General features: G+C 37.4%; 1 long non-coding RNA gene across 1 annotated transcript; it reads right to left on the bottom strand.

The window, feature by feature from the left end:
• Positions 1-8,325: 8,325 nt before the first annotated feature.
• On the bottom strand, positions 8,326-9,696 carry LOC144420870 (uncharacterized). The gene is made up of 3 exons (XR_013474775.1): positions 9,571-9,696; positions 8,966-9,031; positions 8,326-8,512 (listed from the first exon to the last, which is right to left on the bottom strand). It is a non-coding gene; the product is annotated as an uncharacterized LOC144420870 (long non-coding RNA).
• Between the last annotated feature and the right edge of the window lie 1,253 nt (positions 9,697-10,949).

The raw sequence follows: 10,949 nt of genomic DNA, 5'->3' as shown, positions 1-10,949 counted from the left end.
TCAGGTGCTTCTGGCAATAATGAAAATGGGCACCACAGAAATATCTGCACTCTAGTAATTTCCATAGACGATTTTTCAATGGGCTCAGTGTTTAGAATTAGACTAATTGGCAGATTCGAATCAGTCAAACGACATATACCTCGATATTGGCCGGTTAAAATAAAATACTCAAATAATAACTTGAATCTGTTTGTGAAGGATGAAAAAGCTGACTGAACGTAAGAAATTTGGTTCGCGGATTCACTTCTCAAATTATCTTACGCATCTTTTCGCAATTACGCATTTTTATCGAAAAAACGAAAATGATCAAGAGCTAAAATGAGATATCATTTTATTTCCACGAATACTGTAAAATTGTAAAGCAAACGCAAACGATAGTTTCAGATGAACGACTTCCATTCAGCTATAACAACACTTCCTTTAAAACAATCCAGTATGTGTATTGTAATTTTTGAGAGTTAATTAGCCTAGTCGTGGGTTGTCATGCGTGACGTTATTGAAAAAGCTAGATTCTGATACACCAGGGCAGGGCATGACAGCAGGCCAAGAAACATAAAAATGGTGGTGGTAGAAACCTGGGTAGAGAATGGAAATTAGCGAGTGCGGTCCCGCGGAGGAAAATAATAAAAACGAGCAAGCAAATCGTCAGTCGATAAATAATACAATACAAGTAAAATGAAATATGGCGAACTCGGCGACCACATACACCACATAACGTATGCACCTAATATATGACTAAGTATTCGACCTCGGTAATCCCGAAGTATGTAAACCAATATGGCGGGCACCGGGACGAATTATGTGTATCAGGTTAGGGTTAGGCCATAATTTTATTCCAATTTTCCTTATTTTGTTTTATTTCAAGTTAGGGGACTAGCCAAGATACTCTCGTAGTATTTGTACCTGAAATTATGGCCTAACCCCAACGTGGTACATATACTACGTTCCGGTGTCCGCCATCTTGTTACGCATACTTAAGGAGCACCGGCTATCGTGTCCATCTATTTGAGTATCGTTCTTTTATTATTTCAAGCATTACCATCACTAACAAAATTTGACGACGGTGGTTTCAAAATGTGGTAGTGATTCAAATATAACATTATTTATAACTAAGGGCGCAGCAGCCATGGTTTTCTATAAGCAGGGTTGCCATCTACCCAGAGCCAAAAATAGGCATGAAATCATACACGAGTCTCCCACTTTTTATCATTAGAAGTCGCTTCGAACATGGTTGTACCCTAAATATATACTACTACGTTGTACGCAGCTCTAAAATTGCAAAAAGCTATGGAAAGAGACGAAGTCACTGCCACACGCAATCTCTAAGACAAGGGTCGGCAACTTTTGTCGCTCCCGAGCCAAAGCCAAGTGGTACGAATCTTGGCGGGCCGCACATATTTTTTCAAGAAAGTTAAAAACTGAACGGGTGACTGATGAACCACATTATTCATACAGATTAGAAATTCAAATTTCGGACTTTAATAGCGAGCGAACACTGCGACAACTCGTTGACTCAAGTCGTCTTATTATACAAAATATTTACAAATAATATTTAATGCGACACTAGGTGACACACTAGATAAAATCAAAATTTTCTAAATGTCTATCACTAATCCTAGTTCTTCGCAAGGAAAATTTTATTTTGGTTAAGTCATTAAAAACAAAAGCGATTTTTTTTCATAAAGATTGGAAAACGAATTATTAATGAAGAACAAGAATAACATAACAACGATCCGTAGGTTTAAGTGAGCACTGTGGGCCGGATTATTTTACTCCGTGCGGCGGATATGACCCGCAGGCGGCCGACCTCTAACCTAAAGTCCTCATACTTTGGTTTCCCACAATGCCTCTTGTGTTTTTATGGTAGTATTGTGGGCACCGATTACTGTTTTCCACCTTTCTCGATGTCGCCATAGCAGTAGTTAATAAAAAAAAATTCTTTTCATGTTCGAAACAGAACTCATGGTTACGCTTACTCTAAATTGCAGTTTGTCCCTAAAAACAGTATTCCTAAAAACTAGCAGCAACTATTGTGTGTGTCACAGTTTGCCTGGAAATACCGCAAACCCCATTGTTGACAGAAGAAGTTCGTCCATCGTTTCTACGCAAGCTTTGTACGCAAAACAAGTATTGGTCATCCACGTTTCTAAGACCAAATAAGCACGCGACTCAAAAATAAGCACTTTACTTAGAAATAAGCACATCGTTACTTTATAAGACGCGGGCTAGAAAATAAGCAAAAATCTTAGAAATAAGCACGGTATGGCAACCCTGTCTATAAGGGAGGGGGTTCAGAATAGAAAATTCCCGAGCAACACTCATCGCTCAATCCATGGCCGACCCGTGAATTTAAAATGTCTTGTCATATCAATTCAATTGTGTTCATCGTTGCTCGCCTTCGAGTTGACTAATATACTACACTACGGCAACCATGGAATACTTTTTTAACCGTCTACTAGCAAGGAATGGATTGAAATCGTATTTTTGAGTTGCTCTCTCAGCACTTAGGATTATCGCAATATTTCGTTGTTAAGGGAGAGTTTGCAGTTATGAAGCCAATTATATTTGATACTTTCATATCGAATTCGGTCTATGCATAAATCAGTGATTTCTAGATGCAGTGATGAGACAAATATCGACCGACACAGTAAAATGATCAAACTTTCATTGGAGGGTTTAAATATGGGGTCGGCAAATCACATTCGGATTCGGCCCGCGACGCTTCACTGAATTATATTATCAAAACAGCTTTATTGACGAATATATTCTTTACGTGTCAAAATTTGTTTTGAGAAACTAAATTATACTATAACCTAACAAGTATATAATTCACATTCACTCGTTCATTGAGCCTATAATTGATTATAATTAGAGAAATGGCAACAGAACGTAAAAAAGTTGATGCTGAGCGCAAATGGTTTAATGACGCTGAAAATATTCAAATAATCAGTCTTCGCGCACTGCTTGAAATTTCTGGGTGGAAAAATGTGATTTACTGGTCATTCCTTTGGTTTTTAACTTTCTAAGATACGTGCGGCCCGCCAATGACTTGCAACCTTTATTTTGGTCCGCGAACGACAGAAGATTGCCGACCTCTGATTTAGACTTTGGAGCCAGTGAAGTTATACAGTCATTCCAACTCAAATCCTCGACCCACTGCCCTATCTCCCTCCACTTTCCTATCCTCGATCCGCTGCCCTGCCTCCCTCGCCTCGGCCAACTGCTCCACCTCCCTCAACCTTCCTATCCTCGACGCACCGCCCAATCTCCCTTAACCTTCTTATCCTCGACCCACTTTCCTATTTCCCCAACCTTCCTATCCCCTCCGACTTTTTTATCCTCGACTCATTGCCCTATCTCCCTCAACTTTTCTACCCTTAATCCCCTGCACTATCTGCCTCAAACTTCCCACCCTCGACCCACTGTCCGACCTACCTCAGCTTACTTATCTTTGACCCACGACGCTATACCACTGAGTACCTAACCTAACGGCGCTAAAATTACGACTCGACCGTCAAAATGAACTTTACCACCTTGCGACCAACTCCCATGTGTTATACTGGTCGAGTATGCCAATGAGATGATTCAATCGTACGTCGACAAAACATGATTGACGGCATTCGTAAATGTAGGCTGGAATCTCAATTGGTAATCAATAACCATAATTAGTGGATTAAAAATGTGCTACTAATTAGGCTACTGATGGCATCGGGCTTGGAGTCACTGATTTTAAAATTTTAACAGGCCTTTCGATATCGAAATATCTGAGTTCCTTTTCAGAAACTCATTTAATGTCGCCTGTATTTCCGTGCAGGGCAAAACGGGGAGGAAGAAATCGAATATTTGCACGCTTAGTCTTTTTCAACGAATGTTCTGCCATATCCTTGTTGAATATAAAAAAAATTATTTACCTGGCTGAGAAGGCTGAATAGTCAAAAACAGTCAAAACTATAAGTCGCTTAGTGAGTGTAATTCCTTCCAAACTATTTTTAAGACATGAAATGTTTTGTCGTAGCTAGCGTTGCCAACTGCCCTCCAATCCAGCGTGTAGTCCCAAAATTGAGCTTATCTTATCTGAAACTTATGAAGCTGCAAAGGACGCAGCTTTTACTATAAAATGTCAAAGAAAAATACTTTATACGAACAGTAGCACTATTGCTCATTTCGGATCGGCATCATATTGTCACAAGACTCACGACATTGCCAATTATTAAGGGCATAAAACGGCTTGTTAAAATTTAGAAAACTGTCATTCCCAGCAAGAAACCATCAGTAGCCCAATTAGTAACACATTTTTAAACTGTCAATTATGGTTATTGTTTACCATTTGAGATTCCAGCCTACATATTATACGAATGCCGTCAATCCTGTTTTGTCGACGTACGATTGAATCATCTCATTGGCATACACGACCAGTTTAACCCATGGAAGTTGGTCGCAAGATAGTAAAGTTCAGTGTGGCGATCGGATAGTAAATAATAGTACTGAATAGTATAGCACCGTAGGTCAAAGATAGGTAGGTTGTAGCAGATAGGGCAGTGGGTCGAGGATAGGTAGGTTGAGGGAGATAGGGCAGTAGGTCAAGAGGGGAAAGGTTCAGGGAGATAGAGTGGTGGTTCGGGGATGCGAAAGTTGGGGGATGGGGCAGTGGGTCGTGGATAGGAAGGTTGAGGGAGATAGGGCAGAGGGTTGAGAATAGGAAAGTTGAGGGAGGTCGGGCAGTGGGTCGAGGATAGGTAAGTAGATTGATGTAGGGCAGTGGGTCGAGGACAGTTTTCAAGTGAACGAATAGCTCGCGGAGGTCTAAGTGTCTTTAACGGAGTCCTGAGGGTGCGTACGCAGCATTTTGAAAACCTAAAGTCTACGTAGTAGGATGTAACAATGTGAACAATTAAGTAACGAATGTTTCCTCGACTTTTGATCTCTTGAATTCTTCCTCTTGGATCTACACTCTACCATTGCAAAATTATTGGTTCTTATTTCAAGAATTAGGACTCAGTTATTTGATTAGGACGTATATTTACCAAAACACAACTAAAAACTAACAAACAACACGCGAAAATTGCCAAAACGAGATAATATCCACAACCACGAAAGACTGTCTGAATGGAAAAAGTATCTGAGCGCTTCTGAAACGTTTATTGTTACTTCATTTTTGCAATTATGCTGATTGGCCAATGTTACGACAGTAAATATGGAAGTGTATACCCGGGGAAACATTCATAATTATAATCAGTGATTTATAAAGTTGTTATACATAAATACGCTACACAGACGCAATGCTCATATTTATGGAAAATTTAAATTGTTTCGCGATCCAGAGCGGGGGGTTTCGCGTCCCAAATTTGGGTCGCGACCCCGTAGTTGCGGACCCCTGCCCTACAGTACGTCTAATTGTTACGTATTTTATGACTAAGATATTACTTCTAATTTTAAGATTAGAGTGACTAAGTTTAAACACGTAATCTATTAACCAAAAGCAGATAGTTTACCCAATATCCTATAGTCCTATAAGTGTCCCTGTCTAGGCCGGCTTTTACCTCTTCTTTTCAGTGGAGGGGTACTGGTACTGGTGTGTGATGAACGACAGGCTTTGCTTCAGGGTCTATCATAAGTTTTATTGACGGCCCGTCCATCATATAGGGAGCGGTTGGTGTTCGCAGGTGTTGAAAGTGCTAGATTTGTATTATTCGATTAGATACTCCTGTAGCTTCTGTCCGTTTTTCCCATTCGGCGAGTATGGTAACGACGTTGGGATTGGTGGGGGAAGTTTGCGGCGGGGACATGTGCATATTTATATGTCACCATTTTTAGTCCCTGTCAAAGTTTTGTCCGTCATGTTAATTGATGTCATTTCCCTGTTGACTCCGCCAATCTTTGAAAAATTAAACGAGTTCAATGCATGCTTTCCTGCTCAAGAACAGCTTGTCCGAGCTGTCGGTAATGTAAATGATCTGACGGGAACGAACTATTTTCCCGTTATCAGTTGTTCCTGAAAATCTTGCAACTAGGGCGCCAAGAATATGTATCCATTTGTTATTGGTCGCAGTCATTGTTGTTGGGGTTTGAAATTCTTTTTAAACCCCAATTTAGCAAAGTCAGATGGCAGTATGTCGATCATAATATCAAAAAATAGCTGTGGATCTGACTTGCGTTTTTCCCAACTTTGGCACATATGGGTGGTGGTCCAGAGCCATTCCGTTGGATGAATTTTTGTAAACTGAGCGTAATGAATTGGACATAGAGTTCTCCATGTCATCAGGTTCCTGTGATGGTTTGACCATTTTTGACGATGTTTTGCCTCTACAAACTGATTCAAAATGGTGTAGTTTCAAGCAGTGGTAGCAAGTCTGATTGAAAGCAGGACAGGAACGTTATTTGATTCTCAGTGGAGAACTTTTGCCGTGTCCTGTTTCTCCGCAGTAAGTACATGTGGCTTGCATCTTATCGGATGTGGGCTTGACTTGAATCGCCACCTTCGATATGAGCTGATGGCGTCTGTGGACTGGGAATCTGTCGCTTGGCAGACTGTCGCTTGGCCACGAATGCGGGCGCCAAAGTTTCTTACTGGTTCGTCTCTGTCTTGTTTCATGTTGGCGAGCTTGACTCTGGCGATCATGGCATTTTCCTTTGATAGCGTTCAGTATGTCTTGTTCTGATTTTCCTGTAAGATTAGGTGAGGTGCGAGTTAGATCTTTGCGCAGTGGATCGTCACAGCATTCCAATAGTTGGAAAATTATGTCTTGGCCAAATATTTTTGTGGCAGCTTTGTAGTCTGTCCATCTTGATTCAAAATATGTCCATTCTTCAGTTGAGCTAGCAGATGTGATGGTTGAACGTTTTACTTTCTCAACTTGGGTTGTGGGTTGTTGAGTTTTTTGTGCGCTGTGTGTGGTAGCGTGTAAATTCAGCAATGCAGCAACAATAGAGGCCTCATCCTCTGTTTCAAATTCACATTCGTTGATTGGGCATCTGATCTTTGGCATCTTGATGTCACAAGGTATCTCACATAGGGTGAATCATAGATAATTATATATCACTATTTGTTTATTAGGCTATCAGTAAATAATAATTTACCCACTATATGAAAAGAAAGTATATGGTGAATAACGAATACCAATAAATATATAAACATAAAGAAATGCACAATGCTACTGATAATCTACTAATAACTTTGTCATTTTTAGCTCTCATTCTAAAAATAGGTTGGCTCTGGTTTTACTTGCGAAATTCTGTTGACAAGCTGGTATATATAATTGTGATGGATCATGGCTAAGGCAAAGTGCTAAATTTGTTTTCGATTGATATTCATGCTAAAATTTAAAACAAAATGATATTTTGTAACGTGGTTTAATATTTTGATAAAATTATATTTAAGCAGGATCAAAAAAACGCCGCTCCCGAAGTATGTGCACCAAGATGGCGCACAACCTGAACCATAACCTGGTACAAATACTATGTTCAGGATATGCGCTATCTTGGTGCATATACTTCTGGAGCTCTGAAAAAAACGAAGGTTGGCAACAGCAAGCGGATGTACTTGATGAATATCCAGCTTGTCAAATTGAAAATAGTACGACAAATTGACATGTAAAAATAGGAATGATTTAAAACAGAGGAATAAGACTCGGAAGCATGAAAATGTTTTGTGAAACCGTACGTATATGCATAAGCTGCCGGGAGACCATTATGAACGTAGAGGATAAGAGCATGTATATATACTGGAATGAATTTTCTCGAATCATTGACTATACTCTATCGACCGTAAAGAAGATTTCGAATTTTAAAAACCATTAGTATATTTTGCAATAGAAACGTGAATAAAAAGAGAAGTGAGAATCTGTGAATGGCTTGTGTGTAAATCTTGCCAATCCTTCTGACCATTACTTTTTACCGACGGCGTCTATATTAAGAAACGTATAGCAGTCACATCGCATGAACTAAACTGACAACACAATCTTGTACCAAACCAAGCTGATTCGTGGCGAGTTCGCTTTACGTAATATCAATACTTTTCGAAATTCTCAAAATACCCAAATCAAAACCTAATTAACAATAAATTTGGTCATAGTAATTATATTTAACGTATTTTTTAGCATTTTTTTATCAATGGCTAAATTGTCAAATAGTGATATTATCTTACAGGTTACGAGTTAGTCATTATTTTCATTCATATACGGGTGTGATAAAATATATTTAGATAATTATAAAACAACGTAATCAGCGTTATTTTTTAAAATACAATATTCTGAATAATAGCAAACATCGAGGACTGTTGATGAAATTAGTATATATATATATATATACTATCTATATATATATATATAGATATGTAACTAACATTGATAAATAATAGTTGGTTAGCTCAAATAATGACTTCAGTCAGTTTCTGGACATGTTGAAGGAGAAAATTTTGCAGATATTGCGACATCATGCAAGACGTTAATGAAGGCTGCAACCTGTCACAAAGTTGGATTTGGACTTGGAAAAAATCCACGAATCACCTGATGATCTGAACAAAGTAAAACACACAAGTTTTTTCGATAAAATTCTGATATCACCAGACCTTGCATATATATATAGCTAAGGCAAAACGAGACTGCTGTTCATGTCCACAATGGGTAGAGAACAAACGTTTGAACTCAATGGAAGGAGTATTTATATTCCGGTATTTGTACTAGTTCATGATGCAACAACAAATACTTCGACTTGGTAATATAATTTACAATATCTTCCAGTACTTAAAAAGTTTGATATAAGTTTTCATACATTTGTCGAGTGGACATAACAAAGCCGCAAAATAATTTTCATAGTCAGAAAGAAAAACTATAGCTGCATTGTCTAAAAGGTTGTCTGATTAAAACAAATAGAATTAAATGAGTTTAACTGCAGACCAACAAAAGAATAATAATTTAACTATATATCGAATATTATATTATATATGTACATGTATTAGTAATTTTACCCATATTTGACACCGCTTCATTCGCAAGTCCGTTCATTTCCTCTCCGTGCTCGAGGTGAATAAATTCTGCAAACGTTCAATTTGTGTCAAAAAATTACCAAATGTCTTAAATTAGAAGGAAAATAATAAAAGAGTTTACTAGTACTTTTCATTGTTATGCTAATCAATAACTTTCCACGACGTTTTGAAAGCATTCAATTGGGATACATTTTGTGTACACAACATACCATCGTCTGATTTCCTAATATGATAAGTTCCATCTCCTTCATAGTCGACATGAAATTCAAATTCAACATACCTGGCAAATAAAACGGTGTTAAAAAAATTGTCCTTCTATGCAACCTGTTATCTAATTTTATAATTGTGTTTTCGAGAGTTTATTGGAAAGCATTATTAATTAGTATGCTATCAGATCCGAGGAAATAGACTCGTAACTCTTGGACGAGTTCTCAGGTAGATTTGGTAATTTAAACAACATATGAAAATGTAGAAGAATCAGTATAGGTAAATAATTTATTCCTAATTTTAGCTATTTTCAACAATATTTTACTTATTGTAACACATTTATACTCTGTAGATTTTGCTTTTTGTTTTCATATATTTACCTGGACCCATTTTCCTTTGAAACAGCTTGGAATCCAGTTTCTGTAGACGTGATATTAGTGAATCAGGCACAAGAGACCTTAGACGTTGTTTCATCAGTCCAGAATACCACGTAGTTTTTGATAACTACAAAATGGGGAAAATCCTAAATTACGGTGTTTCCCCGAAAATAAGTCCTATAGCCTGAAAAGAGGACCTAGCCCAAATTTATAAATGATTTTAATCCAAGCCCTACCCTTAAAATAAGATCTAGCCGATAGCGTGAAATTTGTTTTGACCTAATCGAAGGCAAGAAATCTCTCTTACACGTTTCAAATGGTTAAACTAAAACGCGTGAGAAAGGAAAAGGTTCAATGAGTAAAATCTTCATTGGAATTTATGAATCTGGTGACTGGCATGACATTCCAGAGGATGATGATATGGTCAATTTTAAATAATGGCAGTTTGTTGTTTAATAAAAACGTGTTATTTTTAAGTAAATGGATATCGGGTTTCATATTTTGTATATTTGAAAATCTCGTAATTTTCTACTTCATAATTTTGTTTTTGATAAATGGCATCCTCCCATATAAGCCCTAGTGTTATTTTTCGAAAGAAAATTAAAATAAGACCCTGTCTTATATTTGGGAAACACGGTGTATGTTAGCATTGGTTGATTAGAATTTAATACTAGTTACACAAAAATGGTTTTGACTAATAAAGGATTGGAAGTAATTACTTTAATATTAACTTAAAGAGTCATGTTTTTCATTAAAATCAGCAAAAACAAGTGGGTTCAACACACTTCTATAATTTAGTCTCAATTTGAGTTGTTATCTTCATCTCCACCGTATCTTTCCAGCATCGATTTCCATGCCCTCTGAAATACAGCTTTTCTGTAACTGACTTGCATTTGTTATCAGTGCAATTGATGACAATAGTAAGAGTAATTCAACAATTGAAATCATGCTCATTATGACCATAAACGCTTCGTGATTTTTCTAATTTACCTGTAACAAATAGGAAAACGTGTTGCTCGTATATGGGTTTGCTTTGTATAAAAATTCATCTGTATTATATGTATCAAACAAAGGTTCTTTAAAAGCCTTATTCAAAACATCTCAACTATATTATCAAAAATTAGAAGTTTATTTCAATGAAACAACCAAAAATAGAATGAACTGTTGTTCACATAGCTGCAATGTGAATGCTGCTATAGTCTATATTCTATTGTGCTGCTTTTATGCCTCCCAAGGCCCTTTTTCATTTCATAGTTCTTGAGTAGAATCTTACTCATTGTTTTGTTCTATCCTTCTATGTTTACTTTACGTCAAAATGAACTGTTTATAATTTGGGTGAAGATTCTCTGAGTCAGAGGACGCACAGGATACACGCAAAAAAT

This window comes from Styela clava, chromosome 3 (genome assembly GCF_964204865.1).
Source record: "Styela clava chromosome 3, kaStyClav1.hap1.2, whole genome shotgun sequence".
NCBI lineage: Eukaryota > Metazoa > Chordata > Ascidiacea > Stolidobranchia > Styelidae > Styela > Styela clava.
This window is presented reverse-complemented; position numbering and strand designations above follow the sequence as displayed.